The sequence below is a fragment of the Centruroides sculpturatus genome, unplaced genomic scaffold (assembly GCF_000671375.1).
Source record: "Centruroides sculpturatus isolate CEXI.00-Female unplaced genomic scaffold, Cexi_2.0 scaffold1045, whole genome shotgun sequence".
NCBI lineage: Eukaryota > Metazoa > Arthropoda > Arachnida > Scorpiones > Buthidae > Centruroides > Centruroides sculpturatus.
In genome coordinates this window covers 254,926-269,902 of record NW_019385380.1, presented here as the reverse complement: position 1 = coordinate 269,902, position 14,977 = coordinate 254,926, and positions in this window count along the sequence as shown.

The window sequence follows — 14,977 nt, the reverse complement described above, 5'->3', positions numbered from 1 at the left end:
GTTAATTAAAGACTAATCACGTGGTTTCACTAGAAAAAAGGTTTTTATTGTATTTGTTTNTATACATATATATATATATATATATATATATACACAAAGGTTACGAATAAAAGATCGATCCAATAGACTTATGTATTTGTGATAAGCTGTATAAGGCTCCTATAAGACAAGGTTTTTGTCGCCTTGTATTATAACATTGTTTATTTCGTCTACTGTCTTCAAACAGATCGATGCAATTTTTATTTACGTTAAAGATTAGTTTATCGTTTGAATCCATTACTTAATTGCATATTCGTTACTTTAATCGTAATTTAAAAGGCCAATTTGTGTGTAGACACCTGGTCAAGTGTCCCCGGTGCCTATTAATTTAAATGATATAACATTTCTTAAATGATAACTGAAAATAAGTTAGAGATTAATGGTCACAAACCTAAATAAATTCATTTACGTTTAAATTACTGAAGCTACACCGAATAACTATTTCTTGGTAATGACTCAATGAAATAAACAGAGCATATAACGTTAAATGTTTTTTTTTAATGTTTAGAAACCCAGTTAATTTCACAGAATATAAGTATAAGAAGTGTTGAATACATTGATTGAACACTTTCTCTTTAATAGTAGTTTTAGTTTTTCCAATGCTAAGTATTATACCGGGCAGCAATTATCTTCCATCGATTTCGATCCTGGGCGATGGACTCAGCTTCTTGCCACGTCATATTGAGAATCTTCAATTCTTCAAAAAAATTCTAACAACAAATTTACCTAGGACGTTCTCGTGGTCGATAGGCACCAGTGAAACCAATTTCATGGATGTCTTAGGGATCCTATTGTTCTCTATACAAAAAAATGTGACCGGCCATTCGGACTTTTCTACGGGTAACGATGTTATGAAGTTTGCACATCCCACTGTTTTGGAGAACCTCTTCACTGGTAATACGATCTAAATATCGGATCTTTAGGATTTGTCGTAAGCATCTCTGTTGAAAGACATCGAGCCTTCTATTGATGTTTCCCGGTGACTTCCAGGACCCACTAGCATAAACAGCTATCGGAATCACGATGGTGAACAGGCAGAATTTGGTTCTTTACAACAAGATGGATGGAGAGGTCCATATCTTGTTCATCCACCAGAAGACGGTCGCCGTCTTTCCAATGCGGCACTTCACATCCTCCACTTCGTTGCCACTCTAGGAAATAACACTACCCAAGTAGGTAAATCTCTCCACCCTCGTCCAATCGCTGTGCTGCCACAATTACTCCCCGCGTTGGGGCAGTGTTACCCACATCCATAATTTTCGACTTCGCGGTGTATATCCTGAAGCCAATTTTGTCTGTCTCCGACCCAATGTGGTCGTCGCGTGCTGTACCATTGTCTCACTTTTCTCCAATAGGGCGATATCGTCAGCAAAAACCAAATCTCTAAGACGATACTGGTCAGACTAGTAGATTAGGTATGCCAGTCCCGAGCCCGAATGTAAAAGAAGGAGAGTTGGGTGTCAGTTTAGCAACCCGTCCCTGTAAAAATTATGAATTCTACGAAAACAGCACGAATAAACAGAAATTTTGACCTTTCTATTTGGAAGAAATTTGTAAAAAATTAATAATAAAATACAGAATATACGCAGTATAGGTTATTCATTTTAAACGGGAGACGTGCTTGTCCGTCATAAACGACAGAAACATCAAATGTTTGAAACATTCCAACGTGAGACCAGCAGTCTACCGAGTCCAGTGACCGCTTATAACACGTACAGGTGCGACCGCAGGACACACACGTACGTGTTTCGAAAAATTAAATTTCGTCACGACATCTGGCTTGTGTAACGTCCATCGTCAAGATGAAAATAAAAAGTCGTGGTCGAGATCAGCGTAAATTGACAGCGATGTTAAACTCCACTGACGTGTATAACCCGAACAGCTTACAATCGGCAATCCACCAATAGAGTTTACGTAGGAAATTTAACTTGTCAACTCATAGATCGAGTTTCAAAATTTAACTTATATTTTCGCCAGAAAATGTAAGTTAATTTGTCAACATTGACGTAGAATATTTCTATATAGTAAATTTTCGAATAACGTGGAACGTATACCTTTGAATATTGATACAATATACAGTTCTTTATTCCGATATCACCCCAAATTACCTTTCATCGAAAACTTTTGTGAAGTATGAATTTTTACTTTGAATATTGATACTAAGATGATTATCTTACTCTCATCTGAAATCTGTTATAATTCCATACATTTTAAAGCTTATCCAACATTGAAATTGTGGGCGCGAAAAACAAACGTTAATCATGTACAGTAGTAATGTCTTTGCAAACACGCAAGATTTTTTATAAATGTATTTTTGAAGAGTATTAAACTAAATATTTACATTTCGAAAATATTTAGTACAAAATTCCTTATTGCATATAAGTTTATCATGCAAATCGATGTGGAATCTTTTAATTTACATACTTTTATTTTTTGTATAAGTACGAATAATACGATTATGTAGGATGTAGAGATATTTTGCATTTTTTGCCCATATTATCAAAGTACAGATTCGGGCTTTGTTACAACAAAACAGATAATAGCATCGTTTTTTAGCTTTACAAATGGGTCAAAACTAAAAAATTTAAGATTTAAACCAACGTTCTAGAAGTATACAAAAGATCTACTTTTTTCATTTATTTCCGACTTGCTGGACTGCTGATGACATCGATTGGAAAAGTTGTCTGAAATACCATCAGTCTTCCAATCACTATGTAATCGCCTGATAATCTATATATTTAAATTAGAATGTTTGTTTGTTCCCAGGTCGTTCGACCAATTGCTACGAAACTCTGCAGTTACGTTTAGACACCCCAATCTTAGATAATGATATAAAAACGTCTATTGGTTTTCTGTGAATCTACGTAAAGCAATATGGGTTTAAAAATATATGAGGAAATCAGTTTTTAACACTTCTTTCGGCTGTATCTTTATAAAATAATTTCCGTAAACATATTTTTATAAAATATTGAATAAAAAGAGTTTCTTCAACTTTTAAGGCTGTTTTAAATGTTCTCAATCATCCAAAAAATGGCAAACCAGGTTATAGATAATTTGCTAACTTTTAGCTAACTGAATTTTAATTTTATAATTTTTGCTTATAAAATATTGAATAAAAGAAACTTCTTCAACTTTTAAGGCTGTTTTAAATGTTCTCAATCATCCAAAAAATGGCAAACCATCTGGTATTTTAATTCCTGTCCCACAATATCCATTATATTCATCTACTTTACAAGAATATGGAATGTATGAGGTTGGTAAATTGTATAATTACTTATTAATATAAATAAATGTAAGTAATAATGCCAAAATTGGTCCAATCTGATTTTTGCATCTGACAGTAATATAATTTTTAGGAAAATCAGCAAAATAAAAAATTTCGTGAATTTTTGCGACTTTAAATATCAGAGTGTTTTTTGTATAAGTACCTGCAACAATGTTTTTAAGAAAACGATTATAGCTTGTTACAGTGATCGTGTTTATGTACAGGTAGCCCCGTATAACACGGTACTTTTATAGCACGGATTCACTCTGACACGGTTCGAGAATTGGGTAAAACGCTCGTACAACATGAAATGTAATAAATTTTTACATACTTAAGAAATAATAGTTGACGAAAATTATTATTTTCGTGAACTATTAATACTTAAGTATGTAAATTTTATTTTCCTTCTATCGATACACGTGATCCTTCTCGAAACTTGTTTGAATGTTGCCAGATCTCGACGCTTCTGCTTCTGATGTTGCCGAATGTTTTTCCCTTATTCCATACTCGCTTTATTCTTCATAAGTGCATAGCACCATATAAGGAAATTTATAAAGATCTTTTATCTAAAAGCGAGCAATCTAAAATTACATACTTTTTGCAAAAGGTAAAGCGTGGATCTGAAGATAATGCAGAAAAATACTCAGAGGATAAGGGTAACTTGCCAAAAAGAAAACGCTCTCGGTTAATAGTTCTTTTAGTGATGACGAAGAAAACATTCATTTATATTAATATGTATCACTTAAGAAAATTTTAATAAAGATATTTATCTTAATTATGAAAATATATTAGCATGTTTTTTTAACTTTTGGAACCTAACCCTCCTTTTCGTACTAGTTCTTTTTTCGTATAACACGGATTCGTATAACACGGCAATTTTTTGGAACGTGTTACACGGGGGTTACCTGTATTGGTAAATAAATATGTTCGTTGTCTTCATTTTTTGTACATTCTGTATACTATTTTAAACAAAACTACTATGAGGTCTGCCCTTGTCATTGTCTGTTATCTGGCCCACTGTGAAAAACGTTTAGTGAATAATTCTACGTAAATAATTTCCTTTTCATTTAACATTATTCTATAATATAAATGTGCAATAAATCTAAAAACGAAGTCGATATAAAGTAGAAAACTGAACATTTTGCGTTTGAAACGTGCGTGGTTCACTAAACATCCCGCACACAATTATATCAATTGATGGATCCAAGTTAATTACAATTAATCTTTGACATATCAAATTATTAATTGCATTTTTATTATACATATTGTCTTTGCATTTTCACTACTTATTTTTTCATGCGGAATTAGAATTAATGAAGGTGAAATTCTGTTTGTTTTTTTTTTGTAATAATTATTCACATTAATTTTCAATACGCTTTCAACTATAAACTATTACTTTTTGGATGTTTATAAATAACACAGAGAAAGATAGCGCTCTGTCAAAAAAATTTTCATAATTGAATTCGATTATACGATTCATGTTTTTTTTCACTTTCAGCAAATCACAAAACACGGTGGGTCAAAAGCAGGCACGTGAGTCTCAAAGAGCATCGACAAGTGCTTGGGCAACAGAATCAATAGAATCGGAAGAAGTTGCTTCGGGCGATGACACTTTTACTTCGAACGAAACCGAAGAATTTCTTGAAAACGTTAACATCAATTCAGAAATATTTTGTACCGCGATAAAAATTGAAGAAAAATTAAATTTTAATTAAAAATTGGAAGAATGCCATACCCTTCCAATTTTTAATTAAATATTGCCATCATCCGACATTCATCATCCATGCCATCATCACGCCATATTCCCAAAATGCTATCATGCTATCACGCCATTTACTCAGATATGAGTAAATGCGGTGATGGCATATTATTTTATTTTATTAAAAATGTTGTTTGTTTATACGTTCTTATTAATAATATTTCTTTATTTCTTATGTTTTTTATATAAGATGTGAAGTTTGTCATTCACTACCATTTTCTAAATAAATATATTTCAACACTTATTTTAGGGAAATTTTAGGGAATGCCACATGCCATTCGTCTTTCTGAACGTCACACCGGTCCCACACCCGGCATCACGGTGTGTGGAGGTATCTGTTGGATTGGCGGACATAACGGACCGTATAGCGGCCCGTAGGGGCAATACTATTTACAAAATAAATAGGTGTCAGTTGCTTATATCTTTGTTCTGTCAATCATTTAAGTACAATACCTGTGTTATCTCTACTGGTCCTGCAATGTGCGGGTGGTCGTGCGCCTTCCTTCTCAGTGTTGCAATTTCACTTTTGCGAAATGTCAAAATTTTAAGGGTTTATTTCGTAAAACACCGTGTTGTACGTGGATATCCCCAATTCTCGATCCGTGTCAAAAGAAAGCGTGTTAGTAAAATTCCGTATTGTACAAGGAATACCTGTATTTATAAATGTTATATCAATAATTACGAACGAGATTAATTTTAATTGGAATTTTGTCAGGTAAAAATTATAAAATTTATTTAAAAGTTTGAAGATTAAAATTTATGCTTAATTTAAATGACTACAGTACTTTCTATATTAAAAATAAATTTCTAAATATCAGGTGTATTTTTATTAATTAATTAAAAAGTAAGAAAATATAATTTATGAATTTTCATAGTCGATAAAAACATAATAAAATCAAAGGGATTTCGGGAAAATATTGTAAAATAAAAGATGTTTTCAACACGATAAGAAATGTTTCTTAATGAAACTCTGTCATATGTTCATTAAGAGAAACTTCGTCACAGAACTTTACAGAGGACACATTTCAATTCACTTTCGCCGATTCGTAGTTCGTAGTAGTTTTCAGATCTAAAGATGACAATTGTTCCAATAGTGTTTCGAAGTTGGTGTCTTCACGACTGCCTTCAGTGTCATCTGGTAGGCCAGTTGTCACTTCAGAAATGAAGTTTTAACTTTCATTTAAAATCTGATTGTAGAGGAAATTTGAATATTTCATCAACCGAATCAGTTTCTACACTAAAACATGGATCGAATTCCCTCTTCTTACACATACTTGTAATTTCGTTACTATCCTCTTTCACATCCTAATAATATACGCTGACTGGCTGTTACTCGCGACGTCGACGGCACGGATTTTGCAAGCAAACACCATTCATTTCAACAACCATAGTAATTGCTACATAACATCTACCGCCGAGAATGATGAGAATTAATGAGAATCAAACGAGCTGTTTTCAATTTGATCAATTTTCTGAAACGTTTACAATCTTTCTATAATCGAACCGATACGCAATAACAAATTCGAATTTAAAACGGTTCGAACATTTGGTTAAAAAATCGAAAAACATAATAATACTTATAACAATGTCTGAAATGACGTCAATTTAATACACTTAAGTACTCAATGAAGACTAAACGTAGTTAAAAACAAAAAATCGCATCTAAACTAGTACAGTAGAAGCCGTTCTTCCGGTTAAGATCTTATTCCTCTCCCTCTCCCCCGTGGGCGAAATGTAAAAAAATCCTTTAGCGTGCGTTTTCACGACGTACCCTAACTGTGTACCAAATTTCACCTCTAAGTTAGGCGGTTTGCTCTGGACGATAATGAATCAATCACTGAGTCAGTCAGTCAATCAGTCAGGACAAGTAATTTTATATATTTAGATTAACATTTAGAATAGTTGTTATAAATTCCAATGTATTTTTAATTTACAGTTTTAGAATATTTTAAGAGACGCGTCTTGCAAAAAAAATCTGTCAACGAGGAATGCGTAACTTTTTCTGCGGTAATGAAATTTTATTAAAATTTTCGAGCTGCCGTTAGGAGCGTAAAGTACAAAGAACTTGGCGACTTTAGGAGTAAGGATTATATTACTGCACCAGCAATTGGAGAGAGAAAAAATTAGCATTGGACATGGTGAATCTCGGCTTTCAGTCCTTGAGATAATGCTTTTTGGTTGAATGATACAAACTTTAAAAACTTTATCGTCTTCGGATACCGTTACAATTACATTTATGCAATGAATTACGAGAAAAGCTAAAGCCACGGCCAAATTTACAAGTAAGCCATGTAAACTGTAGCTTAGAGTCTCGAGTATGAAAGGAGCTCAAAAATTTCTACAAAAATCCGGTCAAATTTTGTAATAATATTTCATATAAACCAATAAAATATAATTAACAATTTTGGGTAGTATTTAATTATATTAATACCCAATAATGTTTATATTACATTTCTACTAATTTCTTCTTTTTAATATAAAATTCTTNTGATCAAAAGGAGAGAGTAATAGAAACTCTCTTCTTTTATAATTGTCAACATGAATAATTTTAAATATTTTAGTATATTTTTCTTTATTTTTATAAAACGATTTTGGCAATTATTAAAATTGCCTTGTTTGTTTAACAGAACTTTCTGATGAGGGGATTATAACAATAATGTCCTCAAAATGCATTAATGTTTTATAACCAACATATACCTGAATTATAAATAAAAGCATCTGATTCAATTGTAGTCTTCACCCGTTTGAATTGAAGCATTTAAAACAAATTTAGAGTATTTAATTATATTATTTTTGATTCAAGCAATTAATTAATGAATAATTTTGTTGATTTGTCTCATTTACAACATTTATCAAAGGAATGGTATTCATTTTCATTTAAACTTTGTGATGAACAATATAATGAGACAACTTCCACTCAGATTAAAACAATGTCTAAACCTGCTGTTGATTCTAGAAAGTAGATCAAATTACCGGTTTCTAAACATCGTCTAAACTGTGACAAGCAAGAAGCATTGTCTCTGCAATGAAATTTTTCTGAACTGCGGTCTAGATGATTTCGAAACCATTGTCTATACCTAAACATTGTCCCTGCAATTGGCCCAGTGTGTAATTAACATAGTGATTGTGTTCCGTATGCATTAAGTGAAAAAAAAAAGCAAACTGGATCAAGTATAATTTTCTCTGGCAAAGTTACGCAGCTCTAAGGTTTCATTTTTCTATAAAAAAATTATCTAATTTAAAAAGAAACTTTTTTATTGATGATAAAAGTAAAATAAAAATAGTTGTTATTAACTGAAAATTTTTTCTCTAGTAGGTCGTGATAGTTTGGTCGTGTACTGAGATATTACCGTATTTGATTAATGTGATTTTGATATGATATGTACAATAGCTTGAGGGATTAACAGTGTTAATCAAGGGATACCTGTATATAATACATGGTAGAGATTGTTAACTTTTTCATTTCAGACTTTATTTTCAATATTCTTGCATTGTATTATTTCTGATAACAAGCTGATATTTGTAAGAATACTACTAAATTTTTAGAAAATTCATAATATTTTACAATCATTCTTTGGAACTCTTTTTCCTAAATAAGAGAGAGCATTTAAAATTATAGAATGTATAGTAAGAATGCTCTGCAGTATGTAGGATTTCTCATTTCTCAGTCTTTTTGCTTGTCCCAGGATTTCTAGAAAAAAGGGAACTGTTTCCTGGGATCCCGGGATAGAATTAATTATTTTTAAGATAGACAAAATATCTTGAAATCAAATGATATAATTATTTTTCATTTTTTAAAGTAATTTAATACGTTCTGTAACCTCCAAAATCATATTAATAATGTGTAAGATACATATTAAAAATTACCTTTGAATTACCTAGAAATTTTCACAAATAGAAAAAATTTATTAAAGTTTGCTGGAAACTGCATACTACTACAACAACAACAAAATGCTTTGAATTGAGTTGAAAATAAAAAAAAATGAACTTAGATCAAACTTCTAACTTAAAAGGTAATTTTTGTTTTTAAATAAAACATAATGCAAAATATTATTGTAAATTTTTATAATAAGATTTTAAAAAGCAAAGATGGTCAATACTTCGATCACTCCATCTAATTCTTATTTTAGTAATGAAAAGTCCTTTTACCGAACATGCCCTTTCCGATTCAATTGATTTGAGTGGAATCGTCTTTAATACATTTAAGGGAAGACAGATGTTATGTGTTTTTCACCCGTAGCCTGGAAGATTTCTAATTCGTTTGCGAGACTGAAGTACTTCTTTCGCTCTCTAGTATTCATGATTTCTTTATTTCGGCTGCTTTAATTAATAGGAACATCAAACTTTAAATCCCAATAATTCGGCAGTTCGTTTCGCTTTAATAATCAAGTTTATGAAGAAAAACTTCGTACTCGTTTGTATCCTTGTCCAATTTGCATAACCTGGAGTTACGCAGTTATCGAAGCTACTAGACACGGTTAAAAATTAACACAATATAAGCGCTAAATTATTTCAGATATTAGAGGTTTTGACAAGTAGAGAATTTTGAGAGCCCTGCCACAAAATAACCTGCGTTTTGATTATTGACCATTTGTGAGATGTGTAAGGTTTCCGACTTCAAGGGGAGTACAATTAATCGCGCGTCAGAATGAGCCTAAGGGAAACCGCGTATGTGGGCGGAGGCAAAGGAGGAAAAATGAAGAACAAGTGTTTTACAAGAGAAAAACCGTTTATTTGTTCGAATTCATGCTTACATCGATATTAGACAATTCCAAAATCTCGGCGTTCCTTCGAAACGATGAGAGTTCGGTTGATCGATGGTAGACGAGAAGGATCGCTGGGCGATGCGGATGTTCGGTGTTAAGCTGCGGCGTCCTAGGTGATCGGCGGTAGCACAACACAATAGATAAGGCGTAATTGTAAGTTTAATCCAGAGGAGACTCTTCTTCGACGTTGAAGTTCCGATTTTTATACTTTTCCCCCACTATTCGCATTTCGGATTGGTTCCTCGTCCCATTCCTCGCTTCCCAATTGGTCTCTCCTTCGTCTCCAAGGGGTGTCCATATGATACCTCTTTGTCTACTCTGCTCGGTGACTGTTTATAAAACAATAACACCTGCACTCATAGTTCGGGCCATTGTTTATACCATTTTTTGACGTCTGAGAATTTAACGATCATTTTCATCTTTCTTCTATCAAAAATTCCCTTTTTGTGTTCGAAAAGGTTTATCTCGGCCAACATTTTTTAGACTCGCGAGTCAAAGATCTACCTCTTTATGAGCGCTCGTATTACAGTTTGTCTCCTGCTAAGACCATGACAGATAGTTTGACACATACTCGAACAGTTCCGAGTCTCGTTGTTTACATCTTGTGTCGCGCAAGAATTTCACGGTTTACTCGAGTTTGAACCTCGTCTGGGAACCCACACATGCCATAACGAGCAAAAGTATTAAACACTAATAAGTTGGTTTAAAATTAATAAACACAAATGTATTCTGATAGTTTATGAGTTATTTATACTTTCAATTTGCAAAATTTCCTCAACCTTAACACAAAATAAGAAAATTGAACTTTTAGGAAATTTGCGGTATTTCGGGGAATAAGAAGAATTTCCCGGGTAAAAAACAACCGGGATCCCTAGTCTTAATGAATACTTTTATATATGTTGCAGTCAAAACCCATTTTTAGTTTGAACGCGTTTTAAGTTGTTGAAACTAGTTTATACTGGATGTCTTTGATAATACCCGTTTTGTCTAGTGAAAACTAGTCTTAACTCAAATTCATTTTTGACTAGCAGTAAATTCTAGTTTTAACTAGACAAAACGGGTTTTGTCTAGTTAATTTACTGCTGTACATGTTTTGATTTTAGATAAAACTAGTTTTAACTTTTAACATTAGTTAAAACTAATTTTAGCTACATAAATATGTTTGGGGGAAATAAATAAAGTTATGTATAGTGATTCGGCGGAAGATGCCTAACATTTTGCTTATGAAGGAAATTACAGCGCTAATTTGGGTTTAGGAGCCCTNGAGTTCTTACGAAGGAGAACAAAAAAAATTTGATAAATTAGAAAAATATTTGTATGTAACACTCTGGAATTCGTTTAATGCAGCCATTGTAATAACTGTTATCCCAGGCATATACTTGTATCAAGAAATAAAAAAACAAAACGGATCAAATACCGAAGCCTTTATTGTTGCTGTTCTACACGGTTTGCATTACATGTACACCCTTGGCCACATTTTAGGCGTGTGTCTCTTCGCCATGTTATCGCTATATATTTTGAAAGAAAGATTTGTTAAAATGTCTGAAGAAATACATGCCTTGCATATAAAGCGAAGATGGTTAAGAGAGGAATTAGAAAAGGTTATCCAAAAGCATGTAGAAATTTGGGGTTACGTGGATAATATTAACGAAGAAATGAAGGAGGTCCTATGCCTCAATTACACAGCATTCCTTTATATATGCTGCTTTATTTCGTATGAGGCGTTGTTTGTAAAGATGGACTTTGTAATGAAATTGTGTACAGTAATTCTGGCTTTCTTGCTGATCGTTGGATTTATTTCGTTCTGTTGGGCTCTTTCTGAGTTTGCCACATCAGTAAGTATATAAATATATCGCATGCGAATTAACTTGTATTTATAAACTTGAATTAATGTATTTAATTTTTCAAAATGTAAACTTCAGATCTACGACAACTTCGTGTCCATCGAGAAAATTTCATCTGCAGATCTGCCTTTGACTTTCAAAGTTAAGGTATTGAGTATAAGTTTTGATTTGTTTATAAACTCGTGTACTAAATATAAAATATGAAACTTGCTGCTCGTTAAAAAAATTAATTTCGAGTATTTGTATCAGACTTGAACAATTGTACAAGAGGTTATTTAAAAAACCAAAAATCTAATTGCATTGCATTTAGAGTATAAAATCAACTTACAAGAAATATTTTATTATGATATTATTGATACCGCTTTTTATTAAATGACGTTAATTTTAAATAATTTTAATTTTCGATTTTACAAGCTTAAAATCTGTGTAGAAAAATACACTATACAAGGCTGAATAATACTCTCGTATTATAAGATTACACAAGTATTTTGTATGTCATGTCTGTTATCTACAGTACAGTATGTTACTAATTTGTATACGTTATGTTACTGTGTATTTTTTCGTGTTTTTTGTCATATGTTTTAAGTTTTATGTTTTTCTTAGCGGAATATTTACTCTTGACGTTTGGCCATACTAAAGTATATGTTAATATATCTATAACTATATCTATAACTATATCTATATCTATATATATGGACGTGTTTGTCCCTATATTTCACTCTGCAGCCAAAACTACACATCGCACATGAATAGTGTTTCTATGTGGTAGTAGAAGTCTCCATTCGTGCACTATTGTGGTTGCGTCTCGATAGCTATAAGGATGCGGGAGATGTGGGCTTGAAAGTGGTTGAAAGTGGCTTTCTATTTCGAATGTTGGGGCCTCCAAAACCCAAATTAGCGCTATAATTTCCTTCATAAGCAAAATGTTAGGTATCTTTCCCCGAATCATTATAGATAACTTTATTTATTTCCCCCAAACATATTTATGTAGCTAAAATTAGTTTTAACTAATGTTAAAAGTTAAAACTAGTTTTATCTAAAATCAAAACATGTACAGCAGTAAATTAACTAGACAAAACCCGTTTTGTCTAGTTAAAACTAGAATTTACTGCTAGTCAAAAATGAATTTGAGTTAAAACTAGTTTTAACTAGACAAAACTCGTTTTAACAAAGACTAGGTTTCCACATAAATAATATTGAGGAGTAAATATTTGACAAATCATTAGCAATTAGTAAAACTTTCGTATGGGTTTTCATTATCACATTCAGTATTCCTGAAGAAAACACGTGGCATTTTCTTAGAGAAACCAGCAAACACGTTAAAGTGTTTTCTAATTTCCCACAAATTAGTATAAAAAATACAAATAATCAAAGAATGGACATTACGTGAATTCCATACGTAAGTGCTGTATTAAAAATCAATACGATGATTTGTGGAGTTCGGTTTACCTTCATTCCAAAACACATAGAATTAAACCGAGCAGAAGTTATCATCGTAGTTCCTACAATGCGGTAAACAAAGAAGCATATCCAAACAATAATAACTTTAATTTTTAAGTATTTTTGATTAAATCCTTTTGCTAGCCGAAAATCTGTGAAACTACGAAGCTTCTTCAATTGAAGTTATTACAGAAATTGTATACGAAGCTTCTTAATAAAAACATACAATCGGGTGAAAAACTTATAAGCGACTTATGTTTTCAGAATCGGATAAACTTTGTACATCATAAGTTCTTTTACAATAAATGATGTGAAATTTCATTTGAAAATAAATATAATTTGAATCCTCTGAATGCATAAATACGTGCTCACGTGTTAATTAAAAGGTATTTTTTTAAATTTTGTTAAAAATTTAATTACAGTTAACATTCAAATCAATAATAAATACACTTGTATTGTTTAGTTTGTGCTTTAATGTCAGAATGTGATGAGAATGAAAATCTATAACTTAACCAACTTCATAAATTTATACAGAAATTATTTTAATATTTTCGAAATTATATTTGCATTTTTAATATAAGTTAGCTGGTTTTGTTTAATTTCTGCTGTTTTGTATGAAGGTCGTGCAGAAGAAAATCGTTAATTTAATTATAACTTTATAAAATTTATAAAGTTAATTAATAATTTTATTAACTTTATAATCTATAATTTATAAAGTTATAAACTAACTAATTAAAATTCTAGTGTTTACAATAAGCTGCTATTTTAAATTAGAAACATTGATCAATTTATACGAACAATGTGTCTTTAAATTTTGTTTATCACGATCGTTTAAATTAAATTTTGTTAATGTAATTTCTATAATAAATAAACAAACTTCTATATCTTTATACATAAAATATTCACAATTAGAAAGGACTAGAAAAGTCTTTTCATTTTCTTCATTTTTAACAACGTCAAGAACTTTCCAGGCTCTGTTATTCATAACAGACGTAAACTACAGCGATGGGGAATAAAGTGACAAAAAAATTTTCACATTTTTCAACTCGGAAAACCTTTAAACGTGGAAAAACGCGAACATATCGGGGAGTTTTATCTGTATATACGTGGACGTTAGTGTATGTGGGGCACGATTTTGCGCATCCATTTTGTAGCTTAATAAACTCTTGTGTTTTTTGTAGAATACTTCTGAAATATTGCGGGGTGTTTCGAGTATTAAAGGAGAATGATTCGATTAAATTTTAGTAATTAATCTTTGACATATGAAGAGATAATGGGGTGTCATTTGTCATATCTCGAGTATGGTGGAACGTAATGACGATTAAGTTTTGAAACGAGAGTGAGATGGGTTTTACAAAAAAGTAATTTTTATAAAACTTATTTCACTTTCAAAATTACGCTTTTTGTCATTTTGTAGTATTAAAAAATATATAATTTTTAAATAATACAGTATATTAGAACAGATGACTCTATGCGAGCAGTTTTTTAATGTTGCGTGGAATGTTAAGCAACTCTTTGCTGGTTTTTTAATTTAATGATTTTCATCTATCTCGTAATCGAAAAGCGTTAAGAAACTGATTGTGAATATTAAATATATATTTATTTTCTATGGCCGTTTCATTCATTTTTGTTTCAATTTGAATTTATGTATTTTTAATACTTCTACTATAGGTACAAGTAAAAGTTATAATTTACATTTGTGTATCATACATATATAATTATACACATAATATACAGTTGTGGTAATCATAGTAAAACAAAATTGAATAAGGAAGTAAACATGTATAGAGTGAATATTTTATCTAAGAATAAGTAAGTAGTCACTTTGAACAGTTTAAATGTTTCCATTTTGAAAGCACTTAAG